We start from the raw sequence: 23,228 nt of genomic DNA on the forward strand, positions 1-23,228 counted from the left end.
TTATTTATTGCTAGTTATTTATATTTGCGTTGGCACGGTTTGTTGTCCGTTGATCCTGTTTACATACTGTTCTATAGATTTGCTCAGTGTGCCCACAGAAGAAGAATCTCGGGGTTGTGTGTGAAGACGTGTCTGTACTCTGATCATAAAGTTTACTTTCACTTTGAACTTTGCTGCTGCAAAACCACACATGCAAGCGGTGATGATGAATCTGTGACCCTGAGGATTGGATTCAGTCCTGGGGAGGAGGGCCACGCTTCAAGGAAAATGTGCAGGATGTAGAGAGAGTGCAGAAATGTTTGACTGGAATTAGTCCGGGGATGAGAGATGGTCGTTCCATGCATAGTCTGGAGACCCTGGGGTTATTCCACATGGAGCAGAAGAGGATCTGATAGGTAAGACCATGAGGGATCGCGGGAAGGGTTTGGAGAGGATGCGGAAGAGGTTTACCAGGGAACTGCCTGGATTACACAACACGATAACAGGAGGCTGGGTTGTTTTCCCAGGAGCGACGGAGTCTGAAGGGAGATCTGATAGAGATTATGAGAGGAACAGATAGAGTAGACCATAGGTCGGCAACCCGCGGCTCTTTCATCTCTGTGCTGCGGCTCCCTGTGGCTTTGGAAAATAAATGATGAGTATTTAATTAAAATGTATTGTATGTTAGTTTGTTAGTTTTTGAAATGTAATTCTAATTTGAAGATTATGGTGATCTTGTACAATCTAAATAAAACGTGTTTTTTGTCGCTATTAATATTCGTCACCACTGCCAATGCCTGACACCCGCCAGTGCGCGATTTCTTTAATTTTTCGATCCAAGGTAGGCTAACTATGGAGAATTCTAGAAAAAGAAAAGTGACTGAAGAAAACAGAACGTTTAATGATACGTGGGCAGATTCATTTGCTTTCACTGCTGACGAGACTGGTTTACCGGTATGCTTAATATGCAATGAGAAACTAGCAAACAACAAAAAGTCAAATGTCGCAAGACATTTCCAGAATAAACACGCAGCCTTTGCTCAAAAATATCCGGATGGAGATGAGAGAAAAAAAGCCGTTTTGGAACTGATGCGGAAGGTTGATCTGAGCAAAAATCATTTCAAGAAGTGGATGAAGTCTGGAAAATCAACCACATATGCTAGTTTTGTTGCCGCTCAGGAAATAGTCAGGCACGGGAAGCAGTTTACAGATGGTGAATATATAAAAGAGTCTTTCATTAAGATTTCAGGACATATATTCACGGACTTTAAAAACAAGAGTGAAATTGTGCAGAAAATCAGGGATATGCCCCTCTCTGCAAGGACTGTCAAAGACAGAACCATAAAAATGGCAGAAGACATCACAAGACAGCAAATTAAAGACATCAACTCAGCTGTGGCCTACTCGATTGCCTGTGACGAGTCTAAAGACAAAGGTGATATTGAACAAATAGCGCTGTTCTGCCGGGCCACAGGAAGAAATGATTGAGTTGATACCTCTAAAAGGCCAAACACGGGGGGAGGACATCTGTGAGGCTGTCTTGAATTGTTTAAGAGCCAAAGGAATAAAGACCACCCACCTGGTGTCAGTAGCTACTGATGGGGCACCAAGTATGACAGGAGCGCACAAGGGATTTGTGGCTTTACTGCAGAAGTCGCTGGACAGAAAGCTGCTGACTTTTCACTGCATCTTGCACCAAGAGGCACTGTGCGCTCAAACATTTCCTCCGGAATGCACAGAAGTAATGGATGTTGTCATTCAGATTGTCAATAAAATAATGGCAAAAAGTTTAAATCACCGTCAATTCCGTTTGTTACTGGACGAGCTGGAAAGCACATATTCTGATCTCCTGCTGCACAACAAAGTCCGGTGGCTGTCCAGAGGGGAGGTGCTGAAACGCTTTGTCGCGTGTCTGGAAGAAGTGAAAACTTTCCTGGGCAGCAAAGGGTTCACCTTTCCTGAGCTGGAACAGCTAGAGTGGCTGGAAAAGCTACACTTCATGGTAGACGTGACAGCGCACCTGAACACGCTGAACACAGCTCTTCAGGGGAAAGGACGCACAGCCCTGCACATGTTGGAGGATGTTTTGGCATTCGAGCGCAAGTTGACAGTGCTTGCCAGAGATTTACAGAAAGGCGCATTGTCTCACTTCCCCAATTTGAGAGAGTTCAAACAAGCTCACGACATGATAAATTCGGAGTATTTACATTCTGCAATCATCGCAATGCAAACATCGTTTGGGAAACGCTTCTGTGAGTTCAGAGAGGAAAAAAACACATTATCCTTCCCGGTCACTCCCCTAAGCATCGATCCATCCCTACTGAATACGACTGCATTGGCAGGTGTGAGTCAACCTGATCTTGAGATGGAACTGGCCGACATAGCCGACAAAGACATATGGGTGTCCAAGGTTAGACGCTTGACAGCAGACCTTGAAGATGTTGCCCGTCAGAAGGCCGTTCTTGCTCAGAATCACAAATGGAGCGATATTGAAAACCTCCCCAAACCGGACAAACTTGTGTTCGAAACATGGAATGCTATCCCCGACATTTATGTAAACATTAAAAAGTATGCGCTTGGAGTCCTGTCGATCTTTGGATCCACATATGTATGTGAGCAGGTGTTCTGCAACATGAACTTTATTAAAAACAAACATCGCGCACGCCTCACAGATGACAGCTTGCGATCCTGTGTAAAGATGAAGGTGACGTCATACAGCCCTGATGTGCAGACGCTGTGCGCTGAGGTCCAGGAGCAGAAATCCCATTAACCAAGTATGATAAATATTTTACGTATATTCATATTTTTTCATTGTTCAGTGAAATAGTCCTTTTATTTTTCAGGTTGACAGCTGGCTGACGTTATTTTTGGTTTGCTGCCGGCGGACAATTTAAGTTCGGCGTTTTTCATAAATACAAGAAGGACTCAAATAGACATTGAGTATTTTACTTAAAAGTAACCTTCAACCCAACGTCTTTTTTTCGGAGTTCAAAATGTTTTTGTTGCATGCAGAAATGTAATTTCGTTTTATCTGCAGGAATTCATCGATTTCATAAATGCAACACATTATAGTTTGTTTATACATAGCATAAAGGCAAAAAAAAAACGTTGTATGCAGTGTTATTTCATTTTAAATGTCAAACGGGTTTTGTGGCTCCCAGTGTTTTCTGTGGGGAACGGGTCCAAATGGCTCTTTCAGTGGTAAAGGTTGCCGACCCCTGCCCTAGACAGACAGTATCTGTTGTCTAGGGTTGAAATCTCTAATACCAGAGGGCATGCAGTTAAGACGAGGGGGGTATTCTCAAAGGAGATGTGAGGGGTAAGTTTTTTCTTACACAGAGAGTGCTGGGTGCCTGGGGTGGTGTGGGTACATATGGAACTTTTATAATATGTTCAGATAGGCTAATTTCTTTTCATTTCAAGATGGCTGGGGTCCTGTCAGTGGTCTACAGTTGCAGTTCAGACTATGGTTCTCCACGGGCAGTGGGTTCTCATCGTGTGGTCCCGCGTTTCAGTATCTCCAGGTGTGGCCTGGAAGACGCGCGCCATTGGACGCGGCCCTGTGGACCACCCACTTCCTCGCTGATGTCACCGACTGCAGCGTTGCAGGAGACTGAAACAGTGGGACGGTGGGCAGTGTGCACTGCTGTCGGAATGAAGAAAAATTACTTGTAAAGAGTTGTTGAAGGTGAGTCTAGGGTGTGGGATCGGTTCAGAGTTGTGGTGAGTGAGTTGTCCACGCCGGTTCAAGAGCCTGATGGTTGTAGGGTAACAGCTGTCCACGAACTTGGCAGTGTGGGACCTAAGGGTTCTGAACGTCCTGTTCGATGGGAGCGGAGAGAAGAGAGCATGGTGTGGATGGTTGGAGTCCTTGATGACGGTTGCTGCTTTCTTGTGGCAGGGCTCCGTGTAAATGGCTCATTGCTGAAGATTAGAACATTTGCAGATGATACCAAGATTGGGGGTGTAGTGGACAGCAAGGAGGACTAACAGAGCTTGCAGTGGGATCTGGTCCAGCTGGAAATCGGACTGGAAAATGGCAGATGGAATTTAGTGTGGACAACTGCAAAATGTTGCACTTTGGTAGGGCCTACCTGAGTGAGGAGTGCAGCAGAACCAAGAGATCTGGGAATACAGGTCAAGTATTTTTAGTTTATTTTGAGTTATTTGAGCATCTGATTCAAATAAACAAACAAGTAAACAACAACAAATGGATCTGACAGACGACAGTCTGCAGACGCTTGAAATCCCGAGCAACACAAAATGCTGGAGGAACTCAGCGGGAACGGCTGCATTTATGGAAGGAATAAACAGACGATGTTTCCCTTCATCGGGACTGGGAAGGAGGGGGTTAAAGTCGGAATAAGGCGGAGGAGGGTAAGGAGTACAAATGACATGTGATAGATACACCAGGTGAGTCTGGGGTGGGAAGTGGTGAAGGGCTGAAGAGAATCTGACTTTCTTTTTCCCGGCACCCCCTGCAGTACCGGTTCCCAGCAGCAGGTGGGGATGTTCACCGTCAAATTGATCCTTGGACAGCTCACTATCCCCATCTACTGGTTGAAAGCGGTACCGCCATGAACTGAACATCCAAACGTTTATCAGCTGGATTGGCGGAATCCTGAGTTCAGAGCATGAACACGATGTCTGAGTGTGGGTTTCTTTCTGCCCCTCCTTCACTCACTGTTCCATTGCCCCATCACTCAGCCTCGCTCACATGATCATTTGTCACCCAAGCAAGGACTGTGTCACCCACCCGGGTGGGAAGGAGAGCCCAACGCAGAGGTCACAGGAAGGTAGCACAGGGTGCAGCAAAGGGAGGGGTGGGGAAGTGTTGGGGACATGAGGTCTGAGGAAGGGTGCACAGAAGGTAAGGGGCAGGAGAAATCCTGAGGGAGAGGACAAGAGGGATCAAAGTTGAGGGAGGTTCAGATGAAACTGGGTGTAAGTGTGAATGAAGACGAGCCTGTGGGTAAAGGTAAATGTCTGAGCTCACGTGTGTGTGTGTGTGTGTGTGTGTGTGTGTGTGTGTGTGTGTGTGTGTGTGTGTGTGTGTCACTCTCTCTCTCTCTGTCAGAGCCAGTGAAAGTGAGAGAGAGAGCCTGAGACATCTTCTCTGCTTTCCAGGTAGATACAGGCTCAGCACTGGTCCAATTTTCCCATAAGTATTTCAAAATAAACAGAAAGATGCTCACTGGGGCAAAGTGACACATTAACCACTTGGTCCCAGCCTCACCTACTGGGAGGCGGTCATCTGTAATCCCTTCTCTGTTCGAACTATCTACACATATCTTGTCAAAACATTATTCCCTCTGGGTAGCCTCCAACCTGATGGCATGAACATCAATTACTCGAACTTCCGGTAATGGCCACACCCTCACCATTCCCCATTCCCATTTTGCTCTCTCACCTTGTCTCCTTTCCTGCCCATCACCTCCCTCTGGTGCTTCTCCACATTCCCTTTCTTCCAGGGCCTTCGCTCCTCTCCTATCAGATTCCCCCCTTCTCCAGCCCTTTAAATCTTTTTCCCAGCTCTTTACTCCCCCTCTCATTAACAAGATTAACATCTTGGAAAAATCTCACATTACAAGAGAGGAGGTGCTGATGATCTTAAAGCCAATTAAGGTGGATAAATCCCCAGAGCTGATCAGGGGCATGCAAAGACATCAGGACCAGGTCAAAATTGCAGGGGTCTTGTCAGAGAAATTCACTTCGTACTTAGCCACAGGTGAGGGGCTGGACGACTGGAGGGTGGCTGAAGGACAGAAATTGAGGAGGGCAGGAAGGACAATCCAGGAAACTCCAAGCCGCTGAGCCGAACATCTGTGATGGGAAAATTTCTGAGAGACAGGATCGAACTGAGTTTGACCAGAAAACCATAGAACATAGGAGCAGAATTAAGCCATTCAGCCCATCAAGTCTATGCTGTCAACCCACCATGGCTGACCTATTTACCCTCTCAATCCTATTCTCCTGCCTTCTCTCAACAATTTGACGGCCTTACTAATCAAGAAACCATCAACCTCAACTTTAAATATACTCAATGACTTGGCTCCCACATCTCTCTGTGACAATGAATTCCAGTTTCACAATCTTCTGGCTGAAGAAATTCCCCATCACCAATATACAAAAGGGATGTATTTGTATTCTGGGTCTGTGCCCCTTGGTCCTAGACTCTCCCACTGTTAGAGACATCCTCTCCAACTCCACTCTCTGTAGGCCATCCAATGTTTGATTGGTCACAATGAGATAACTCCTTATTTATCTAAACTCCTGCAACTGCAGGCACAGAACCATCAAATGCTTCTTCTCACTACCCCGTTCTTTACCAGGATCATTTTTCTGAACTACCTCTGGACCCTCTCCAATGTCACCACATCCTTTCTGATACCAGGAGCCAAAACTGCTCTCAATACTCCAAATGGAGTCTGACCAATGCCTTATCGAGGCTCAGTATTACATCTTTTCTTTTACATTCTTGTCCCCTCAAAATTAATGCCGACATTGCATTTGCCTTCCTGACCACTGACTCAGCCTGCATGTTAAGCTTTGGATAAAACTGCACCAGGATTCCCAAGTCTCTATGCTCCTCCGATTTCTAACCTCTTTATCTCCTGAGAATCAGTCAATCTTCTATCCGTGCTAGTATCTTTCTTGTAATTCCCTGGACTCTCATCTTGTTTCGCAGCCTCATGTGTGGCTCCTTGTCAAATGTCTTTTGAACATCCCAGTAAACAACGTCTACTAACTCTCCTTTGTCTATCCTTCCTGTTATTTCCTCAAAGAATGCAACAGATTGGTCAGGCAAGATTTCTCCACAGGGAAACCTTGCTGATTTCACCTATCATGTCCTTCAATTACTCTGAAACCCCATCCTTGATAACAGACTCTCGCCAACCAGTGAAGTCAGAAGAAATCACCTATAATTTCCTGTCATTTGCCTCCCTTTCTTTTTAAAGAGTGGAGTGACATTTACAATTTTCCAGTCCCCCAAAACCCCCAGTGAAAACTGAATGATCAGCACTAATGTCTCCACAATCACTTCAGCTGCTTCTTTAAGAACCTCTGGGTCTCACTCATCTGCTCCGGGTGACTTGTCTACTTTCAGATCTTTCTGTTTTCCACGGTCCTTCTCCATAGTGATAGTGACAACACTCACTTCTGTGCCCTGACACTCTCAAAATTCTGCCACACTGCTGGTGTCTTCCACAATGAAGAGAAACACAACGTACTTCATGACTTTGTCCACCATTTCCAATGTAACTTTCTAGTGGTCTGATAATCACTTTCACCCTCCTTTACTCTTATATATCGGATAAAACTTTTGATATCCTCCTTTATATTACTGACCAGCTCATCTTCATATTTCATCTTTGCTAACCTGTCTTTTAGTTGCCTTCTGTTAGTTTTGAAAATCTTCCCAATCCTCTCGCTCCAAACAGAGGACTTTTCCCTTCCTGTTTCTCACTTCCACCCACACTGACTCAGCAGACAATCCCTCCACCACGTTCTCCATTGAGTCATTCAGCACGGGAACTGCTGCTGGAAGACCATCAGCTCAGTGAGAGACGCTCTTTGTTCTGCCCGAAACCTGTTGGTCTCCCAGCACAGCCAGATGTCCGTCAGGGAATGCTGTCGACAGGTACAGTCCAGGCTGCAGGAGGACGTGCTGAGGGACACAGAGGATCTCGGGGCAGACAGTGCAAAGTCTCTGGGGGGAGGACCACTGTCGAGGCTCCTTCTGCTACCTCACATGGAGGGCTTGGGTCAGGTGGGGAAGCCCCACAAACAAAGAAATGTTGTAACATCCCTGAGACGATCTGAATGGCAATGGTTTAAACAGTGTTAACACTACCGAATGTATTGACCATATGACATTAAGAATGTCAAATATCATTGGAACTGTTTAAATCTCTTGCAGATATTTTATTACAAATACAGTTTAATTTCTTAAAACGTAAGATTACCTTTGCAGCACACACAAAATGCTGGAGGAATTCAGCAGGCCCAGGCAGCATCTAAGGAAAAGAGTACAGTCGACGTTTCGGGCCAAGACCCTTAATCAAAACCAGAGATAAACAGAAGGGTTAAACGGTGGGGGGAGGGAGGGAGAAATACAGGGTGAGAGGTCAAACTGGGAAGGGGGAGGGGTGAAGTGAAGAGCTGGGAAGTTGATTGGTGAAAGAGATACAGGTCTGGAGAAGGGGAAATCCAATAGGAGAGGACAGAGGGCCGTGGGAAAAAGGAAAGGGGGAGGAGCACCAAAGGGAGGCGATGGGCAGGCAAGGAGATAAATTGAGAGAGGGAGAAGGGTACAGGGAGGTGGCAGGTGAGGACAAGGGGAACCCTATCCCTGGTGGGGGTGGCAGGTGAGGGCTAGAGGAACCCTATCCCTGGTGGGGTGGTAGGTGAGGACAAGGGGAACCCTATCCCTGGTGGGGGGGCAGGTGAGGACAAGGGGAACCCTATCCCTGGTGAGGTGATAGGTGAGGACCAGAGGAACCCTATCCCTGGTGGGGGTGGCAGGTGAGGACCAGAGGAACCCTATCCCTGGTGGGGTGGCAGGTGAGGACCAGAGGAACTCTATCCCTGGTGGGGTGGAAAGTGAGGACCAGAGGAACCCTATTCCTGGTGGGGTGGCCGGTGAGGACAAGGGGAACCCTATCCCTGGTGGGGTGGCAGGTGAGGAACAGAGGAACCCTATCCCTGGTGGGGTGGAAGGTGAGGACCAGAGGAACCCTATCCCTGGTGGGGTGGCAGGTGAGGACCAGAGGAACTCTATCCCTGGTGGGGTGGAAAGTGAGGACCAGAGGAACCCTATTCCTGGTGGTGTGGCAGGTGAGGACAAGGGGAACCCTATCCCTGGTGGGGTGGCAGGTGAGGAACAGAGGAACCCTATCCCTGGTGGGGTGGAAGGTGAGGACCAGAGGAACCCTATCCGTGGTGGGGTGGCAGGTGCGGACCAGAGGAACCCTATCCCTGGTGGGGTGGCAGGTGAGGAGCAGAGGAACCCTATCCCTGGTGGGGTGGCAGGTGAGGACAAGGGGAACCCTATCCCTGGTGGGGTGGCAGGTGAGGACAAGGAGAACCCTATCCCTGGTGGGGTGGCATGTGAGGACGAGAGGAACCGTATCCCTGGTGGGCTGGTCGGTGAGGACAAGGGGAACCCTATCCCTGGTGGGGTGGCAGGTGAGGACCAGAGGAACCCTATCCCTGGTGGGGTGGTAGGTGAGGACAAGGGGAACCCTATCCCTGGTGGGGTGGCAGGTGAGGAGCAGAGGAACCCTATCCCTGGTGGGGTGGCAGGTGATGACCAGAGGAACCCTATTCCTGGTGGGGTGGCAGGTGAGGACAAGGGGAACCCTATCCCTGGAGGGGTGGCAGGTGAGGACAAGGGGAACCCTATCCCTGGTGGGGTGGCAGGTGAGGAGCAGAGGAACCCTATCACTGGTGGGGTGGCAGGTGAGGACAAGAGGAACCCTATCCTTGGTGGGGTGGCAGGTGAGGACAAGGGGAACCCTATCCCTGGTGGGGTGGCAGGTGAGGACCAGAGCAACCCTATCCCTGGTGGGGTGGCAGGTGAGGACAAGGGGAACCCAATCCCTGGTGGGGTGGCAGGTGAGGACCAGAGGAACCCTATCCCTGGTGGGGTGGCAGGTGAGGACCAGAGGAACCCTATCCCTGGTGGGGTGGCAGGTGAGGACCAGAGGAACCCTACCCCTGGTGGGGTGGCAGGTGAGGACAAGGGGAACCCTATCCCTGGTTGGGTGGCAGGTGAGGACCAGAGGAACCCTATCCCTGGTGGGGTGGCAGGTGAGGACCAGAGGAACCATACCCCTGGTGGGGTGGCAGGTGAGGACAAGGGGAACCCTATCCCTGGTGGGGTGGCAGGTGAGGACAAGGGGAACCCTATCCCTGGTGGGGTGGCAGGTGAGGACAAGGGGAACCCAATCCCTGGTGGGGGTGGCAGGTGAGGACCAGAGGAACCCTATCCCTGGTGGGGTGGCAGGTGAGGACCAGAGGAACCCTATCCCTGGTGGGGTGGCAGGTGAGGACCAGAGGAACCCTATCACTCGTGGGGTGGCAGGTGAGGACCAGAGGAACCCTATCCCTGGTGGGGTGGCAGGTGAGGACCAGAGGAACCCTATCCCTGGTGGGGTGGCAGGTGAGGACCAGAGGAACCCTATCCCTGGTGGGGTGGAAGGTGAGGACAAGGGGAACCCTATCGCTGGTGTGGTGGCAGGTGAGGACCAGAGGAACCCTATCCCTGGTGGGGTGGCAGGTGAGGACCAGAGGAACCCTATCCCTGGTGGGGTGGCAGGTGAGGACAAGGGGAACCCTATCCCTGGTGGGGTGGCAGGTGAGGACAAGGGGAACCCTATCCCTGGTGGGGTGGCAGGTGAGGGCCAGAGGAACCCTATCCCAGGTGGGGTGGCAGGTGAGGACAAGGGGAACCCAATCCCTGGTGGGGTGGCAGGTGAGGACCAGAGGAACCCTATCCCTGGTGGGGTGGCAGGTGAGGACCAGAGGAACCCTATCCCTGGTGGGGTGGCAGGTGAGGACCAGAGGAACCCTATCACTCGTGGGGTGGCAGGTGAGGACCAGAGGAACCCTATCCCTGGTGGGGTGGCAGGTGAGGACCAGAGGAACCCTATCCCTGGTGGGGTGGCAGGTGAGGACCAGAGGAACCCTATCCCTGGTGGGGTGGAAGGTGAGGACAAGGGGAACCCTATCGCTGGTGTGGTGGCAGGTGAGGACCAGAGGAACCCTATCCCTGGTGGGGTGGCAGGTGAGGACCAGAGGAACCCTATCCCTGGTGGGGTGGCAGGTGAGGACAAGGGGAACCCTATCCTGGTGGGGTGGCAGATGAGGACAAGGGGAACCCTATCCCTGGTGGGGTGGCAGGTGAGGACAAGGGGAACCCTATCCCTGGTGGGGTGGCAGGTGAGGGCCAGAGGAACCCTATCCCAGGTGGGGTGGTAGGTGAGGACAAGGGGAACCCTATCCCTGGTGGGGTGGCAGGTGAGGACCAGGAAAAACCCTATCCCTGCTGGGGTGGCAGGTGAGGGCTAGAGGAACCCTATCCCTGGTGGGGTGGTAGGTGAGGACAAGGGGAACCCTATCCCTGGTGGGGTGGCAGGCTAGGACAAGGGGAACCCTATCCCTGGTGAGGTGGTAGGTGAGGACCAGAGGAACCCTATCCCTGGTGGGGTGGCAGGTATGGACCAGAGGAACCCTATCCCTGGTGGGGTGGCAGGTGAGGACCAGAGGAACTCTATCCCTGGTGGGGTGGTAGGTGAGGACCAGAGGAACCCTATTCCTGGTGGGGTGGCAGGTGAGGACCAGAGGAACCCTATCCCTGGTGGGGTGGCAGGTGAGGACCAGAGGAACCCTATCGCTGGTGGGGTGGCAGGTGAGGGAAAGAGGAACCCTATCCCTGGTGGGGTGGTAGGTAAGGACCAGAGGAACTCTATCCCTGGTGGGGTGGCAGGTGAGGGCCAGAGGAACCCTATCCCTGGTGGGGTGGTAGGTGAGGACCAGAGGAACCCTATCCCTGGTGGGGTGGTAGGTGAGGACCAGAGGAACCCTATCCCTGGTGGGGTGGCAGGTGAGGACAAGGGGAACCCTATCCCTGGTGGGGTGGCAGGTGCGGACCAGAGGAACCCTATCCCTGGTGGGGTGGCAGGTGAGGAGCAGAGGAACCCTATCCCTGGTGGGGTGGCAGGTGAGGACAAGGGGAACCCTATCCCTGGTGGGGTGGCAGGTGAGGACCAGAGGAGCCCTATCCCTGGTGGGGTGGAAGGTGAGGACAAGGGGAACCCTATCCCTGGTGGGGTGGCAGGTGAGGAAAGGGGAACCCTATCCCTGGTGGGGTGGCAGGTGAGGACCAGAGGAACCCTATTCCTGGTGGGGTGGCCGGTGAGGACAAGGGGAACCCTATCCCTGGTGGGGTGGCAGGTGAGGAACAGAGGAACCCTATCCCTGGTGGGGTGGAAGGTGAGGACCAGAGGAACCCTATCCCTGGTGGGGTGGCAGGTGAGGACCAGAGGAACTCTATCCCTGGTGGGGTGGAAAGTGAGGACCAGAGGAACCCTATTCCTGGTGGTGTGGCAGGTGAGGACAAGGGGAACCCTATCCCTGGTGGGGTGGCAGGTGAGGAACAGAGGAACCCTATCCCTGGTGGGGTGGAAGGTGAGGACCAGAGGAACCCTATCCGTGGTGGGGTGGCAGGTGCGGACCAGAGGAACCCTATCCCTGGTGGGGTGGCAGGTGAGGAGCAGAGGAACCCTATCCCTGGTGGGGTGGCAGGTGAGGACAAGGGGAACCCTATCCCTGGTGGGGTGGCAGGTGAGGACAAGGAGAACCCTATCCCTGGTGGGGTGGCATGTGAGGACGAGAGGAACCCTATCCCTGGTGGGCTGGTCGGTGAGGACAAGGGGAACCCTATCCCTGGTGGGGTGGCAGGTGAGGACCAGAGGAACCCTATCCCTGGTGGGGTGGTAGGTGAGGACAAGGGGAACCCTATCCCTGGTGGGGTGGCAGGTGAGGACCAGAGCAACCCTATCCCTGGTGGGGTGGCAGGTGATGACCAGAGGAACCCTATTCCTGGTGGGGTGGCAGGTGAGGACAAGGGGAACCCTATCCCTGGAGGGGTGGCAGGTGAGGACAAGGGGAACCCTATCCCTGGTGGGGTGGCAGGTGAGGAGCAGAGGAACCCTATCACTGGTGGGGTGGCAGGTGAGGACAAGAGGAACCCTATCCTTGGTGGGGTGGCAGGTGAGGACAAGGGGAACCCTATCCCTGGTGGGGTGGCAGGTGAGGACCAGAGCAACCCTATCCCTGGTGGGGTGGCAGGTGAGGACAAGGGGAACCCAATCCCTGGTGGGGTGGCAGGTGAGGACCAGAGGAACCCTATCCCTGGTGGGGTGGCAGGTGAGGACCAGAGGAACCCTATCCCTGGTGGGGTGGCAGGTGAGGACCAGAGGAACCCTACCCCTGGTGGGGTGGCAGGTGAGGACAAGGGGAACCCTATCCCTGGTTGGGTGGCAGGTGAGGACCAGAGGAACCCTATCCCTGGTGGGGTGGCAGGTGAGGACCAGAGGAACCATACCCCTGGTGGGGTGGCAGGTGAGGACAAGGGGAACCCTATCCCTGGTGGGGTGGCAGGTGAGGACAAGGGGAACCCTATCCCTGGTGGGGTGGCAGGTGAGGACAAGGGGAACCCAATCCCTGGTGGGGTGGCAGGTGAGGACCAGAGGAACCCTATCCCTGGTGGGGTGGCAGGTGAGGACCAGAGGAACCCTATCCCTGGTGGGGTGGCAGGTGAGGACCAGAGGAACCCTATCACTCGTGGGGTGGCAGGTGAGGACCAGAGGAACCCTATCCCTGGTGGGGTGGCAGGTGAGGACCAGAGGAACCCTATCCCTGGTGGGGTGGCAGGTGAGGACCAGAGGAACCCTATCCCTGGTGGGGTGGAAGGTGAGGACAAGGGGAACCCTATCGCTGGTGTGGTGGCAGGTGAGGACCAGAGGAACCCTATCCCTGGTGGGGTGGCAGGTGAGGACCAGAGGAACCCTATCCCTGGTGGGGGTGGCAGGTGAGGACAAGGGGAACCCTATCCCTGGTGGGGTGGCAGGTGAGGACAAGGGGAACCCTATCCCTGGTGGGGTGGCAGGTGAGGACAAGGGGAACCCTATCCCTGGTGGGGTGGCAGGTGAGGGCCAGAGGAACCCTATCCCAGGTGGGGTGGCAGGTGAGGACAAGGGGAACCCAATCCCTGGTGGGGTGGCAGGTGAGGACCAGAGGAACCCTATCCCTGGTGGGGTGGCAGGTGAGGACCAGAGGAACCCTATCCCTGGTGGGGTGGCAGGTGAGGACCAGAGGAACCCTATCACTCGTGGGGTGGCAGGTGAGGACCAGAGGAACCCTATCCCTGGTGGGGTGGCAGGTGAGGACCAGAGGAACCCTATCCCTGGTGGGGTGGCAGGTGAGGACCAGAGGAACCCTATCCCTGGTGGGGTGGAAGGTGAGGACAAGGGGAACCCTATCGCTGGTGTGGTGGCAGGTGAGGACCAGAGGAACCCTATCCCTGGTGGGGTGGCAGGTGAGGACCAGAGGAACCCTATCCCTGGTGGGGTGGCAGGTGAGGACAAGGGGAACCCTATCCCTGGTGGGGTGGCAGATGAGGACAAGGGGAACCCTATCCCTGGTGGGGTGGCAGGTGAGGACAAGGGGAACCCTATCCCTGGTGGGGTGGCAGGTGAGGGCCAGAGGAACCCTATCCCAGGTGGGGTGGTAGGTGAGGACAAGGGGAACCCTATCCCTGGTGGGGTGGCAGGTGAGGACCAGGAAAAACCCTATCCCTGCTGGGGTGGCAGGTGAGGGCTAGAGGAACCCTATCCCTGGTGGGGTGGTAGGTGAGGACAAGGGGAACCCTATCCCTGGTGGGGTGGCAGGCTAGGACAAGGGGAACCCTATCCCTGGTGAGGTGGTAGGTGAGGACCAGAGGAACCCTATCCCTGGTGGGGTGGCAGGTATGGACCAGAGGAACCCTATCCCTGGTGGGGTGGCAGGTGAGGACCAGAGGAACTCTATCCCTGGTGGGGTGGTAGGTGAGGACCAGAGGAACCCTATTCCTGGTGGGGTGGCAGGTGAGGACCAGAGGAACCCTATCCCTGGTGGGGTGGCAGGTGAGGACCAGAGGAACCCTATCGCTGGTGGGGTGGCAGGTGAGGGAAAGAGGAACCCTATCCCTGGTGGGGTGGTAGGTAAGGACCAGAGGAACTCTATCCCTGGTGGGGTGGCAGGTGAGGGCCAGAGGAACCCTATCCCTGGTGGGGTGGTAGGTGAGGACCAGAGGAACCCTATCCCTGGTGGGGTGGTAGGTGAGGACCAGAGGAACCCTATCCCTGGTGGGGTGGCAGGTGAGGACAAGGGGAACCCTATCCCTGGTGGGGTGGCAGGTGCGGACCAGAGGAACCCTATCCCTGGTGGGGTGGCAGGTGAGGAGCAGAGGAACCCTATCCCTGGTGGGGTGGCAGGTGAGGACAAGGGGAACCCTATCCCTGGTGGGGTGGCAGGTGAGGACCAGAGGAGCCCTATCCCTGGTGGGGTGGAAGGTGAGGACAAGGGGAACCCTATCCCTGGTGGGGTGGCAGGTGAGGAAAGGGGAACCCTATCCCTGGTGGGGTGGCAGGTGAGGACCAGGGGAACCCTATCCCTGGTGTGGTGGCAGGTGAGGACCAGAGGATCCCTATCCCTGGTGGGGTGGAAGGTGAGGACAAGGGGAACCCTATCCCTGGTGGGGTGGCAGGTGAGGACCAGAGGAGCCCTATCCCTGGTGGGGTGGAAGGTGAGGACAAGGGGAACCCTATCCCTGGTGGGGTGGCAGGTGAGGAAAGGAGAACCCTATCCCTGGTGGGGTGGCAGGTGAGGACAAGGGGAACCCTATCCCTGGTGGGGTGGCAGGTGAGGACCAGAGGAACCCTATTCCTGGTGGGGTGGCAGGTGAGGACAAGGGGAACCCTATCCCTGGTGGGGTGGCAGGTGAGGAACAGAGGAACCCTATCCCTGGTGGGGTGGCAGGTGAGGAGCAGAGGAACCCTATCCCTGGTGGGGTGGCATGTGAGGACAAGGGGAACCCTATCCCTGGTGGGGTGGCAGGTGAGGACAAGGGGAACCCTATCCCTGGTGGGGTGGCATGTGAGGACGAGAGGAACCCTATCCCTGGTGGGCTGATCGGTGAGGACAAGGGGAACCCTATCCCTGGTGGGGTGGCAGGTGAGGACCAGAGGAACCCTATCCCTGGTGGGGTGGTAGGTGAGGACAAGGGGAACCCTATCCCTGGTGGGGTGGCAGGTGAGGAGCAGAGGAACCCTATCCCTGGTGGGGTGGCAGGTGATGACCAGAGGAACCCTATCCCTGGTGGGGTGGCAGGTGAGGAGCAGAGGAACCCTATCCCTGGTGAGGTGATAGGTGAGGACCAGAGGAACCCTATCCCTGGTGGGGTGGCAGGTGAGGACAAGAGGAACCCTATCCCTGGTGGGGTGGCAGGTGAGGACAAGGGGAACCCTATCCCTGGTGGGGTGGAAGGTGAGGACCAGAGGAACCCTATCCCTGGTGGGGTGGCAGGTGAGGAGCAGAGGAACCCTATCCCTGTTGAGGTGATAGGTGAGGACCTGAGGAACCTGATCCCTGGTGGGGTGGCAGGTGAGGACCAGAGGAACCCTATCCCTGGTGGGGTGGCAGGTGAGGACCAGAGGAACTCTATCCCTGGTGGGGTGGAAAGTGAGGACCAGAGGAACCCTATTCCTGGTGGTGTGGCAGGTGAGGACAAGGGGAACCCTATCCCTGGTGGGGTGGCAGGTGAGGAACAGAGGAACCCTATCCCTGGTGGGGTGGAAGGTGAGGACCAGAGGAACCCTATCCGTGGTGGGGTGGCAGGTGCGGACCAGAGGAACCCTATCCCTGGTGGGGTGGCAGGTGAGGAGCAGAGGAACCCTATCCCTGGTGGTGTGGCAGGTGAGGACAAGGGGAACCCTATCCCTGGTGGGGTGGCAGGTGAGGACAAGGAGAACCCTATCCCTGGTGGGGTGGCATGTGAGGACGAGAGGAACCCTATCCCTGGTGGGCTGGTCGGTGAGGACAAGGGGAACCCTATCCCTGGTGGGGTGGCAGGTGAGGACCAGAGGAACCCTATCCCTGGTGGGGTGGTAGGTGAGGACAAGGGGAACCCTATCCCTGGTGGGGTGGCAGGTGAGGGGCAGAGGAACCCTATCCCTGGTGGGGTGGCAGGTGATGACCAGAGGAACCCTATTCCTGGTGGGGTGGCAGGTGAGGACAAGGGGAACCCTATCCCTGGAGGGGTGGCAGGTGAGGACAAGGGGAACCCTATCCCTGGTGGGGTGGCAGGTGAGGAGCAGAGGAACCCTATCCCTGGTGGGGTGGCAGGTGAGGACAAGAGGAACCCTATCCCTGGTGGGGTGGCAGGTGAGGACAAGGGGAATCCTATCCCTGGTGGGGTGGCAGGTGAGGACCAGAGCAACCCTATCCCTGGTGGGGTGGCAGGTGAGGACAAGGGAAACCCAATCCCTGGTGGGGTGGCAGGTGAGGACCAGAGGAACCCTATCCCTGGTGGGGTGGCAGGTGAGGACCAGAGGAACCCTACCCCTGGTGGGGTGGCAGGTGAGGACAAGGGGAACCCTATCCCTGGTTGGGTGGCAGGTGAGGACCAGAGGAACCCTATCCCTGGTGGGGTGGCAGGTGAGGACCAGAGGAACCCTACCCCTGGTGGGGTGGCAGGTGAGGACAAGGGGAACCCTATCCCTGGTGGGGTGGCAGGTGAGGACAAGGGGAACCCTATCCCTGGTGGGGTGGCAGGTGAGGACAAGGGGAACCCAATCCCTGGTGGGGTGGCAGGTGAGGACCAGAGGAACCCTATCCCTGGTGGGGTGGCAGGTGAGGACCAGAGGAACCCTATCCCTGGTAGGGTGGCAGGTGAGGACCAGAGGAACCCTACCCCTGGTGGGGTGGCAGGTGAGGACAAGGGGAACCCTATCCCTGGTTGGGTGGCAGGTGAGGACCAGAGGAACCCTACCCCTGGTGGGGTGGCAGGTGAGGACAAGGGGAACCCTATCCCTGGTGGGGTGGCAGGTGAGGACAAGGGGAACCCTATCCCTGGTGGGGTGGCAGGTGAGGACCAGGGGAACCCTATCCCTGGTGGGGTGGCAGGTGAGGACAAGAGGAACCCTATCCCTGGTGGGGTGGCAGGTGAGGACAAGGGGAACCCTATCCCTGGTGGGGTGGCAGGTGAGGACCAGAGCAACCCTATCCCTGGTGGGGTGGCAGGTGAGGACAAGGGGAACCCAATCCCTGGTGGGGTGGCAGGTGAGGACCAGAGGAACCCTATCCCTGGTGGGGTGGCAGGTGAGGACCAGAGGAACCCTATCCCTGGTGGGGTGGCAGGTGAGGACCAGAGGAACCCTACCCCTGGTGGGGTGGCAGGTGAGGACAAGGGGAACCCTATCCCTGGTTGGGTGGCAGGTGAGGACCAGAGGAACCCTATCCCTGGTGGGGTGGCAGGTGAGGACCAGAGGAACCCTACCCCTGGTGGGGTGGTAGGTGAGGACAAGGGGAACCCTATCCCTGGTGGGGTGGCAGGTGAGGACCAGGGGAACCCTATCCCTGGTGGGGTGGAAGGTGAGGACAAGGGGAACCCTATCCCTGGTGGGGTGGCAGGTTAGGACAAGGGGAACCCTATCCCTGGTGAGGTGGTAGGTGAGGACCAGAGGAACCCTATCCCTGGTGGGGTGGCAGGTATGGACCAGAGGAACCCTATCCCTGGTGGGGTGGCAGGTGAGGACCAGAGGAACTCTATCCCTGGTGGGGTGGTAGGTGAGGACCAGAGGAACCCTATTCCTGGTGGGGTGGCAGGTGAGGACCAGAGGAACCCTATCCCTGGTTGGGTGGCAGGTGAGGACAAGGGGAACCCTATCCCTGGTGGGGTGGCCGGTGAGGGCCAGAGGAACCCTATCCCAGGTGGGGTGGTAGGTGAGGAGCAGAGGAACCCTATCCCTGGTGGGGTGGCAGGTGAGGACCAGAGGAACCCTATCCCTGGTGGGGTGGCAGGTGAGGAGCAGAGGAACCCTATCCCTGGTGGGGTGGCAGGTGAGGACCAGAGGAACCCTATCCCTGGTGGGGTGGCAGGTGAGGACAAGAGGAACCCTTTCCCTGGTGGGGTGGCAGGTGAGGACAAGGGGAACCCTATCCCTGGTGGGGTGGTAGGTGAGGACCAGAGTAGCCCTATCCCTGGTGGGGTGGCAGGTGAGGACCAGAGGAACCCTATCCCTGGCTGGGTGGTAGGTGAGGACCAGAGGAACCCTATCCCTGGTGGGGTGGCAGGTGAGGGCCAGAGGAACCCTATCAGTGGTGGGGTGGCAGGTGAGGACCAGAGGAACCCTATCCCTGGTGGGGTGGCAGGTGAGGACCAGGGGAACCCTATCCCTGGTGGGGTGGCAGGTGAGGACCAGAGGAACCCTATCCCTGGTGGGGTGGCAGGTGTGGACAAGGGGAACCCTATCCCTGGTGGGGTGGCAGGTGAGGACAAGGGGAACCCTACCCCTGGTGTGGTGGCAGGTGAGGACCAGAGGAACCCTATCCCTTGTGGGTTGGCAGGTGAGGACCAGAGGAACCCTATCCCTGGTGTGGTGGCAGGTGAGGACAAGGGGATCCCTATCCCTGGTGGGGTGGTATGTGAGGACAAGGGGAACCCTATCCCTGGTGGAGTGGCAGGTGAGGACAAGGGGAACCCTATCCCTGGTGGGGTGGCAGGTGAGGACAAGGGGAACCCTATCCCTGGTGGTGTGGTAGGTGAGGACCAGTGGAACCCTATCCCTGGTGGGGTGCCAGGTGAGGTCCAGAGGAACCCTATCCCTGGTGGGGTGGCAGGTGAGGACAAGGGGAACCCTATCCCTGGTGGGGTGGCAGGTGAGGACCAGAGGAACCCTATCCCTGGTGGGGTGGCAGGTGAGGACAAGGGGAACCCTATCCCTGGTGGGCTGGCAGTAGAATGGGGTGCGAGCAGACATCGGGAACTGGAAGAGATGTGGTTGAGGGTAGCATTGATGGTGGAGGAAGGGAAGCTCCTTTCTTTGAAGAAAGAGGACATCTCCATCTTTCTGGAATGAAAAGTCTCTTCCTGAGAGTAGATGTGGCAGAGACGGAGGAATTGAGAGAAAGGGATGTTGTTTTTACAAGTAACAGGGTGGGAAGAGGAATAGTCCAGGTAGCTGTGAGAGTCTGTGGGTTTATAATAGGCATCAGTAAATAAGCTGTCTCCAGAGATAGAGACAGTGAGATCGAGAATGGGGAGGGAGGTGTCGGAAATGGACCAGGTAAATTTGAGGGCGGGGTGAATGTTGGAGGCAAAGTTGATGAAATCGAAGAGCTCAGAATCAGTGCCGGAAACAACACCAATTCAGTCGTCGATGTAGGTTAGGCAAAGTGGGGGACGGACACTAGGGTTGGCTTGTAACATAAACTGTTTCACAAAGCTGACAAAAAGGTACCCGTGACAAAGCTGGGACCCTTGTGAGTGCCCATAGCTACACCTTTGGTTTGAAGGAAGTGGGAGGAGCCAAAGGAGAAATTAGTGAGAGTGAGGACCAGTTCTGCCAGACAGAGGAGAGTGGTGATGGAGGGGAACTGGTTGGGCCTGCTGTTCAGTAGGAAATGGAGAGCTTTGAGGCCTTCCTGGTTGGGGGTGGAGGTATATAGGCACAGGACATCCAGAGTGAAAATCAGATGACTGGGGCCAGGGATCGTGAAATCATTAAAAAGATCCAGAGTGTGTGAAGTGCCACTGTTGTAGGGAGGAAGGGACTGGACCAGGAGGGATAAAACAGAGTTGAGATATGTCGATATGAGTTCAGGGGCAGGAACAAGCTGAAACAATGGGTCTGCCTGGAGAGGCAGGTTTGTGGATCTTGGGTAGAAAGGGGAGGTACGGGAACTATGAGGTTGGAGGCAGTGGATGGGTGATCCCCAGAGCTTATAAAGTCGGTGATGGTGAGGGAGACAGTGGCCTGGTTCTCCTCTGTGATGTCCTGTTCGAGGGGTAAGTAAGTAGGAGGTGTCTGAGAATTGTCGCTGGGCCTCAGCGGTGGAGGTCAGTACGCCAGACTACTACAGCACCCCACTGATCCGCGGGTTTGAGGTGAGGTGAGGATTAGTGCTGAGGGAGTGGAGAGCAGGGCGTTTGGAAGTAGTGAGGTTGGAATTGGAGGGAAGAGTGGGGAAGTGGAGACGGTTGATGTCTCGTCGGCAGTTTGCAATGAAAAGATCCAGAGCGGGGTGACCAGGGAGAGGAGGAGGGTTGAGGACGGCAGAAAGGGTCATCGGTCCCTGTCCTCCCTTGCCCTTCAGTCTGTCGGATTGCATGGGAGAGAGGTGAGAGCACCAGAGATCCATCAGCTGCTCCGGTCTCCCAGCAGAGCCGGGTACAATAAAGGCTTTTTAGAGACTCTTAGATATGTACATGGAGCTTAGGGAAATAGAGGGCTGTGTGGTTGGGAAATTCTCGGCAGCTTCTGGAGCAGGATTCATGGCTGGCTCATCACTGTGGGAGGAAGGGCCTATAATGTGCTGTGGATTTTCTGTGTTCTATGCTGGAGGAACCGGTCAGACAGGATCTATGGAAATGGGATTTCGGGCCGAGATCCTTCTTCACAACTGGAAAGGAAGTGGGAAGTCCCCAGAATAGAAAGGTGGGGGATGGGAGGGAGGATAGCTGGAAAGGGATAGGTGAAGCCAGGTAGGTTGGAAAGGTAAAGGGTTGGAGAAGAAGGAATCTGATACGAGAGCAGAATGGCCCATAGGGGAAATGGAAGGAGGAGGGGACGCACGGGGAGATGATAGTCAGGAAGGTGAAGGTAAGGGGCCAGAGTGGGGGATAGAAGAAGAAGGGAGAGGGAGGGAATTTTTTTTCGGGAAGGAGAAATCAATATTCATGCCATCTGTTTGGAGGCGACCCAAACATACTACACGGTGTTTTTCCTTCGGCCTGAGGGTAGCTCCGTCGTGGCACAAGAGAAGGCCGTGGACTGTCAGGTCGGAATGGGAATGAGAATTGGAAGTAAATTGTTCCATCTTTGGCAGATGGAGCAGAGGTGCTTGATGAAGCAGAACCCCAGTTTACAACAGGTCTCACCAATGTAGAGGAGGCTGCATTGGGAGCGGCAGAGCAAATAAATGACCCAGCAGATGAAGTTGCCTCACCTGGAAGGACATTTTGGGTCCTCGAATGGAGGTGAGGGAGGAGGTGAATAGATACTTTGGCCACTTGCAGGGTTAAGTATCAGGAGAGAGACTAGTGGGGAGAGTGAATGGACAAGGGAGTCATGGAGGGAGTGATCCCTGCGGAAAGTAGAGAAGGGAGGAGGTAAAGATGTGTTTGGTGATCGGATACCATGACAATGTGGCTAGGCACAGCTCAAATACCATCTATATACCTGCTGATGATACAACTATTGTTGGCAGAATCTCAGGTGGTGACGAGAGGGCGTACAGGAGTGAGATATACCAACTAGTGGAGTGGTGTCACAGCAACAACCTGGCACTCAACGTCAGTAAGACGAAAGAGCTGATTGTGGACTTCAGGAAGGGTAAGATGAAGGAACACGTAGAGTGAGCAGTTTGAAGTTCCTGAGTGTGAAGATCTCTGAGGACCTAACACTCAAAAACATCTATAGATGTACCGTGGAGAGCATTCTGACAGGTTGCATCACTGTCTGGTATGGGGGGTGGGGGGGGGGGGGGAGGGGGGAGGGTGCTACTGCACAGGACCAAAAAAAGCTGCAGAGGGTCATAAATTTAGTCGGCTCCATCTTGGGTACCAGCCTTCAAAGTATCCAAGACGTCTTCAAGGAGTGATGTCTCTGAGTCAGCATCCTTTATTGAGGACCCCCAGCACCTAGGACATGCCCTTTTCTCACTGTTACCATCAGGGAGGAGGTACAGAAGCCTGAAGGCACACACTCTGCAATTCAGGAACAGCTTCTTCCACTCTGCATCTGATTCCTAAATGGACATATTGAACCCATTAACACTACCACATGTTGTTAATATGTATTATTTCTGTTTTTGCACAGTTTTTAATCTATTCAATATACATATACTGTAATTGATTTACAGATATATAGATAGATATTGTACTTCTATATTATGTATTGCATTGAACTGTTGCTGCTAAGTTAACAAAATACAGTACATGACACATGACACATGCCGGTGAGAATAAACCTGATTCTGATTCTGAGATGGTGGAGGTTTATGGAGGATGATGTGATGGATGCGGACACTTACGTGCTGGTAGGTTAGGACAAGAGGAACTCTATCACTGTTGAGGCAGAGGGAAGATGAGGTGAGCACAGATGTTCGGGAAATGAAGGAGATGCAGGTAAGGGCAACATCAGTAGCGGAGGAAAGGAAACCCTGTTCTTTACAGAGGAGGACATACCTGATGTTCTGGAAGGGGAAACTGCATTCTGGGAACAGATACAGTGGAAATGAAGGAATTTAGAAAAGTTACAGGAGACTGGGTGGGAAGAGATATGGTCAAGCTACCTGTGGGAATCAGTAGCTTTATAAAATATGTCAGTTGACAGTTTGTTTCCAGAGATGGAGGCAGAGAGAAGGGCAAAGGGGAGGGAGGTGTTTGAAATGGACCAAGTGAATTCAAGTGCAGGGTGGAA

This window comes from Hemitrygon akajei, chromosome 2 (assembly GCF_048418815.1).
Source record: "Hemitrygon akajei chromosome 2, sHemAka1.3, whole genome shotgun sequence".
Classification (NCBI taxonomy): domain Eukaryota; kingdom Metazoa; phylum Chordata; class Chondrichthyes; order Myliobatiformes; family Dasyatidae; genus Hemitrygon; species Hemitrygon akajei.